This window comes from Hevea brasiliensis, chromosome 8, assembly GCF_030052815.1.
Source record: "Hevea brasiliensis isolate MT/VB/25A 57/8 chromosome 8, ASM3005281v1, whole genome shotgun sequence".
In the NCBI taxonomy this organism is placed as follows: Eukaryota; Viridiplantae; Streptophyta; class Magnoliopsida; order Malpighiales; family Euphorbiaceae; genus Hevea; species Hevea brasiliensis.
In genome coordinates, this window is record NC_079500.1 from 58,230,571 (window position 1) to 58,238,881 (window position 8,311).

The window sequence follows — 8,311 nt, forward strand, 5'->3', positions numbered from 1 at the left end:
AAGCCAACCCAATTGGTACAAACAGTCAATATGAGGATAGCTATGTAGGAGGATACATGAGTTCAGAATATAGCAATTTCATTAAACTCTCCACAGAACAGATGAACTATGTGACACCCCTTCCCGTCTACAGTGTAGTCGAGCAGGATGTGCCACACAGTGTGCCAGAGCACCAAATCATATTTCCATTACAATTTACCCTTTTTAATTTATTTATTTATAATTTTGATTAATCTGAATTTTTCTAAAATTTTGTAAAAAATTTGGCAGAGTGCCAGCTATAAATTGGAAAAACAATTCTTCTAAATCTATTAAAAATACTTCCAATATAATCATATTATCAATCTCAGTCAACCACCAACATATTTCCACAATTTCTCAAATGACTTCAATATTTCAAAATTCAATTCATTTCATGTCATACTTAACTCAATAAGAAATGCTCAAATTTATTATTGAACATGGTTCATAGATAATTACATCAAAAGCATAATTACATGAGTTTATAATATACATTACAAAAGTTTACAAAATACAAAATACCAAAAGGAACCTAATGTCTTACCAATACACTGCAAATGTGAGGTGACTCTGGACTCTGTGTATAAATCTGAAAGTTCACCCGGTCTGAGGTCTGCTAGATTCCCTAGCTATGTCTCTAGTACCTGCGCGTGGCAAAAGCAACGCTCTAAGCAATTCTACTTAGTGGTAACAATATAAAATAAAATAACTGAAATAACATAAATATGCAGAATGTATGTTTACATTTTAGGTAGACTTAATTTCTGGAATTTATTGCAGTATTATTTTATTTAAATTTGATAAGATTTATTTTCATTGCCCGAGTAACCCATACTAGCCGATTAAACTGGATAAATGGGTAAACTAGCACTGGGTACTAAGTACCTCAGACCATCACACTATCGGTCACATTGTGTCTCTCGGTGTGTAGCAGAACAGCTAATAAGCTGTAATAATTATCAGGGATAAAACCCAAGTATAACAACTCAATCAACATAGCCAAAGGCTATTATAACACAGAATGGCACGTGAGGCCATAAAACACAGAATGGCATAAAGCCATATGCATTACTGCTAATAGAACCCTATTGGCATGCCAACCTATCCAAACCAATCTTGCTAGGTGTACTAGGGCATGTTACACTCTTAAATTGTACAATTCTTGAAATTTAAGTTTAAGTGTTACTATTCATTTCATTAGTCAACAAAAATGTTGACTTTTGCATAGACAATAGGTACATTGGTTTTAATACTCCCAACATACCACATTTTACATTCTAAAATTGTTGGTATTGGTTGCCAATACCATTTTTAAGCTTAGTGTTAGTTGTTCAAAATTTTCTAATTTCAAGCCCTGTGTTTACTGTTCCATTGGTTATTTTTAAAGTAGGAATTTGGCAAAGTTGTCAACATAAATTGTTCCTTATTGTGTCTAGTTGCATTTCCTTTTTTGAATCACTCCATTTGGAGTTTTGTAGCCCAATTTGTGGCCTAAACAGCATGACTAGCCGGATTGCCAACTTCCCAGATTTTTCGGACTGACCAAATATATAGTGTTTTGTGTAGTGACTGGAAGTCACCTTTTGAACATGTTATGGTCAAACTTTGGGTTTGGTTTCTTCATGAAAGTTGTAGTCTATGTCTCAGCTATTTGCTGGTAAACTTTCAGGTCAATTGGACCTTTCTACACTGAGTTATGACCAAATGAATAAACACTGTTCATTTGGTCATTTTGCCCATGCAGAATACAGGTCACCCGAATTAGGGCAATCTTTAAGTTAACTTGGTTTGGTTTTCTGGGCATGGTTTCTTCACCAAAGTTGTGCCATTATGTGTCTAGTTTCATGTCCAATTGGCCTTGCACCAATTGAACCTCTACAACTCCAGTTATTGTTGCCCAAACCTGCTGGACTCATGCTCAGTCCTATAGGTCAGCCAAGGCAGCTCACCCACACTCAATTGCCAAGCCTCAACTCACTTCATTTTCTCATCATACACAGCCAAATGGTCACTTATTGACCATTTAAACTTTCATTCACCAACACATGAGTAAACCCCTAGGTTTTTCCCAAACCCTAACTTCATCAACTTCAATTCTTATTATACATGCAATCAAAGAATTGAGACATCTAATTCATGTTCAATGGTAGCCATGGACCACTATAAATTAATCTAGTCAATGAAATCCTAACATACTTTAAGGCTGCCAAAATTTTGAAGAGTGCATACTTATAGTTTTCTGTAACATCCTCATTTTCATAGTCTGTACGTCCTACTATTCTGACGGCTAATGTCTGTCTCGGAAAGTCAGAATGTCTAGAACTATACTTCGGTGATAGTAAACATGCATAAAATGATGAAATAAATAAAAATAAAATACAAGAAAAATTAAGGAAAAATAAAAGAGATAAAATGTGGCTAAGTTAAATGAGCCGAACCCGTCGCGATGGGTGATCGCACTGGGAAGTTACGGCGAGGACCATTGACTAGCCCTGGACCGTGGGGAACCCCAAGAAATATTTTTGGGACCTAATTAAAGGTCTACTGAGGTATAATTGACATTGGAAATGTCAATGAAAAATTAGTAAGTCAGTACAAATAAAAATAAAAATTTAAGAAAATCGACGGGATAAGGATTAAATCGGTATTACCGAAAAAGTCTGAATTTGACCCAAAGAAGGGCATTTTGGTCATTTGATACCTAGAGTTGACTTTTGACCTAAATGTCCATGAAAAATAAGTGGTATTACATTTTGAAAATTTAATGAAAAATGAAATTCAAGATAACATGTAATTTAAGGGAATTGGAGGGCATAATTATAATTAAAGGAAATCTTGAATTAATCAAATTTTTAATTGTGATTAGTGGGGCATTAGTGGAGTATATAAGGACCACTAGGAGAGATTTTTCCACTAAAAGATTCATCTTCTTCTTCATTCTTCTTCTTTGCCGAATGTGATTTTCCTCTAAGCTTCCTCCATGGCCATTCATGTATAAGCTCAAATCTACCATGATTAAAGCCATATTTCTTCAAACTCCCTTCATTAAAAGTGGTCTTCACACCATGGGCAGTATGTGGGCAGCAAAAAAGAGAGGAAATTCCATGGATTTGTGAAGCTCAAGTTGAGGTTAGTGCTTAATCTTTCCAATTTCCTTCACTAATCCTTGTGTTGAGCTTTGGGTAAGTTGAATTGCTAAGAAAATTTGAAGGATTTGATGAGTTATTGATATATTCAATTTTGGACAGCCATGAAAGTTTGTTGTGGTTGAGTTGTTCTTACCTCTAATGGATAGGAATTAAGGTTGATTAACTCAAATGGAAGTTGTAGTAGGTTGATGTCCAAGTATATGTAAGTTAGTGCTTGAAATAAGGGTTTAAAAGTGGACTTTGATACTTTAGTAAACTGCCATGTTGGGTAGCCTTAAATATCATGAATTTGTGTCTGAGTTTATGAAATTTATTAATGACATATGATGGTGTTGAATGGTGGGCAGTTTGTGTAATTGCCATGGAAGTGTATGTGTAATATATGTGTTGATGTACATTGAATTTGGGTTGATGTAAATGTTGAACTTCAATGGTGTATTGCGTGCATTGAGCACTTGAGTGTTCTGCCCAAAATGCTTGCTGGAATTGTGTACAATATATATAGAAGTGCCATGATTAAATGTTGAAGTATTGGGAGGAGGAGGATTGTCAAAATTAAAAGTGTAAGGTTTAAATGCAGGTTGTATATGATGGCAGCACCTAAATTAGGTCATAAGTGCAAAACTGTGAACCCAATTGGTATGAGGCCAATGGGGGGTGAAACTAAACACCAAATAGGCTGACTTTCATGTCCAAATGTTGCCAAAATTCTGCCTAGAAACTGACCTTAAAAATGACCAAATCCTAAATGGCAACCTTGCAACCCAAATTTTTTACCATATCAATAGTAGTTATTAGGATAACCATAACTCACTCAAAATAGGTCCAATTGAACTGAAATTTTTACCATGGCTAGCTTAGACATAGAGCTACAATTCTTATGAAGATACCACAGCAGAGAAATGGCCAGAACCAAGTCAAATAGCTTCCACAAGTTCGGGTACCAAAACTATCGAAACTAAAAGTGACCTTAAATTGACCAAATTTTGCACTAAAGGTGCAATCTGTCCAGCTTTAGTAAATTGACCATATCTTAGTCTCTACAACTCATAATGACCTGAAATTTTTCCCAGAGTGCAATAAGACATAGAGCTATAATTCTTATGAAGACACCAAAGCCCATAAATGACTAGAACCAAGTCAAATAGCTTGCAAAAGTTCGGGTACCAAAACTGCCAAAACTAAAAGTGACCTAAAATTGACCAAATTTTGCACTAAAGGTGCAATCTGTCCAGCTTTAGTAAATTGACCATATCTTGGTCTATACAACTCAGAATGACCTGAAATTTTGCCCAGAGTGCAATAAGACACAGAGCTATAATTCTTATGAAGACACTAAAGCCCAAAAATGACCAGAACCAAGTCAAAGAGCTTGCACAAGTTCGGGTACCAAAACTGCCAGAACTAAAAGTGACCTAAAATTGACCAAATTTTGTACTAAAGGTACAATATGTCCAGCTTTAGTAAATTGACCATACCTTGGTGTATACAACTCAGAATGACCTAAAATTTTGCCCAAAGTGCAATAATACATAGAGCTACAATTCTTATGAAGACACCAAAGCCCAGAAATGACCAGAACCAAGTCAAATATCTTGCACAAGTTCGGGTACCAAAAGTGCTAGAACTAAAAGTGACCTAAAATTGACCAAATTTTGCACTAAAGGTGCAATCTGTCCAACTTTAGTAAATTGAATGTATCTTGGCCTATACAACTCAGAAGGATCTGAAATTTTGCCCAGAGTGCAATAAGACATAGAGCTGCAATTCTTATGAAGACACCAAAGCCCAAAAATGGCCAGAACCAAGTCAAATAGCTTGTACAAGTTTGGGTACCAAAATTACCAGAACTAAAAGTGACCTAAAATTGACCAAATTTTGCAATAAAGGTGCAATCTGTCCAACTTTAGTAAATTGACCATATCTTGGTCTGTACAACTCATAATGACCTGAAATTTTGCCCAGAGTGCAATAAGACATAGAGCTACAATTTTGCTTTTTTGACCAGAAGCTAAAAACCAAGAGAAATAGGACTTTAAGCTAGACTAATCTAGCACACAAAAATTGAGAATTTGACATTTACATACAATGATGCTTGAAGCAATTTGGCAATGAATGCCAACTTGTAAAAATAGTAAATTGCACGATATTGGCAGCATATTGAATTACAAATTGTGACATATTGATACTAGAATCAACTTATGTATGATGTATGAAAAGGTCAACATTTTCATTGACCAGTGAATTGTATAATGACCAGTAAAAATAAATATTTAATCTTATACTATGCCGTAATTTGCCTAGTTGACTAGTTTGGATAGGTTGGCATGTTAATAGCATTCTGATAGCTGTTCTGTAAATGACTTTATGTCATATTGTGTTTTATGGCTTATTATGCCATACTATGATTTTAATAGCCTATGGCTATACAGATTGTGTTATTATACTCGGCTTAATGCCTGATTGATTATATGGATTTTTAGCCACACTGTTTGCACACAGGGAGATAATTTGTGACTGATGGTATGACGGCCCGAGGTACTAAGTACCCAGTGCTAGTATATCCGTTTATCCAACTTGGTCAGAGTATAGGCTACATGGGCAGTCAATTAAAACATTATTCAATTCAGGCAGCTAAGTTAAGTTAAGTATAATGAAATTTCAGTACAATTAAATTAAGTATTGAATGAATGAGTTAAAGAGATTAGCAAAAGAAACATAACAAAAATATAAATTGTAGAACTGTAGAGACTTGAAATACAATATAGTTAGAATAATTTGTATACTGAGTAGTATTATTGAAAAGTTATAAACTAAGCACTTCCAAAGAGGAACAAACTAGTATATAAGATCGTTGATACTAGAAATACCATACCAAATTAAATTGATTTCTGAGTATCCGAATTATGATTTATTTCTTTCTTTATTTGTATATATTATTTCTTGTTATACTATTACACCACTAAGCAGAAATGCTTAGCGCGATGGAATTGCTTCCTTGCGCAGGTACTGAAGGTAAAACCAGTAGACTGTCGACTGAGATTTTTGGAGTCCAGATCTGCAGAAGTGTCAAAAGAGTTCAAGATTGTCACCTCCTCAGCAATACATGTAGATAGGGCTCATTTTAAGCATGTTTTATAATCTGTACATTATAATTACTGCTATTATTGTAATGTGAATTAGTAATTGTAATTTCATTTATCTATCCTGTACTTGATAAATTTATGTACTTAATTCGCAAATTTGTATAAGTTAATGAAATATAAGAATTCTGACATTTAAATTGATTATCTAATCATAATGATTCTGAATGAGATTGAGTTTGAGAAATTTTGAGACTGAATCTGAGTTTGAGAAACTAATGAGAATGCCTTGAGATAATCTGAGTTATGAATTTGAGCATATATTGAAATTGTTTTTGGTAGGTTCAAAAGAACTGTTACTCCAAATTATAGCCGACATTATGCCGGATTATCATTAAAATTTTTGAATTTTCTAAATTAGTCAGATTTTGATAAAAAGTAAAAATAGCCTAAACCTCAGATAAAGTTTTTGATCAAGTAAATCAAGAACTATAATGAAATCAGATAAGATTAGGTGCTCCGGCACTTCGTGTGACACACCTTGCTCGGCTACACTATAGATGGGTGAGGGGTGTTACATTTTCTTTCCAATTTCTTGCAATTTCTAAGCTCAATCAAGTCCTTAAACATATATTGAAAGAAAGGAAGAGAGATTGGTCACTAACCTTGTGAGCAGAATTTTTCCACTCAAAATTCCTTCACTTTCTTTGGCTTTCTTAGCAGCCAAACACTTGCTCAATATGTAATATCAAGTTTTAATGAAGGATAGTAGAAGGTTTATGGTGTACTTACAAGGAGAATTTAGTGAGAAGAAAAACATCCATGGAGGGAAAGAGAGAGATAGGTTCAGGTGGAAATGGGAAAGAAGAAGAAATCTATTATTTTTCTTTCATTTTCTACCCATTTTATTCATTTTAAATGGGTTAAGGACATGTGTCACAATTTTGATTGGTCATTGGGGTTTTAATGACATCATAATGATGTCAAAATTCCCATTTATTCCATTTTCTTTCTTTTTTCTTTTCTACTCATTTTCAATTCAATTTTTAGCAATATTTATTCACATTTTATATCATAATAATTATTTACTTAACTGGACAAGTCGGCCAAAAATCACCTCTGAAGGCAAAATGACCAAAATGCCCTCTATTTGGCTTAACAGACCAAAATTGTCTGTACCGATTGAAAAATTTTTCTAAGGATTTTCTTAGCATTCTAATGCCATAGGAACCTCAATAACACTTCTCTGGAGTCCAAAAAATTATTTTATGAATTTTCCCCTGGGCCTAGGGCTTCTAGTTGCGAGAACCGCAACTTCCCACTAGGTTACCTATCGCTAGGGCACCGGCTCATTTAACTTAGTTGTTTTTTATTTCTAAAATTTTTTCTAAATTTTTTTTGTTAATATTTGAGTTAATTATGGTTCCTAACTTTATTTTAAATATTTTTTCTGGGAGTTCTAACTGTCCGGACAGACACTTTTCACCGAAACAGTAGAATGTACGAAGTTGCTACAGGGAGGGTGTTACAACTCTTCCCCTCTAATTTAAATTTCGTCCTCAAAATTTACCTGATGCAAACAGTTGAGGGAACTATTGCCTCATCGTCTCTTCACTTTCCCAAGTTGCCTCCTTGGTGTTGTAGTGCCTCCAAAGCACTTTCACTAGTGGAATTTGCTTATTCCTCAACTCTTTCACTTCCCGAGCCAGGATTCGTATGGGTTCTTCTTCGTATGTCAAATCCAGTTGTACTTCAATTTCTTCCATGGAGATGACATGTGAAGGATCTAAGCGGTATCTTCTTAGCATAGACACGTGGAACACAATGTGGATCTTACCCAGCTCTGGTGGTAAAGCTAGCCTGTAGGCCACTGGACCCACACGTTCAATGAGTTCATATGGGCCAATGAACGTAGGGCTTAACTTACCTTTTCTTCCAAACCTCAGTACCTTCTTCCACGGTGACACCTTGAGGAACACTTTGTCGCCATCCGCATATTCTATTTCTTTTCTCTTCAGGTCGGCATAGGATTTTTGTCTGTCTGAGGCAACCTTCAGA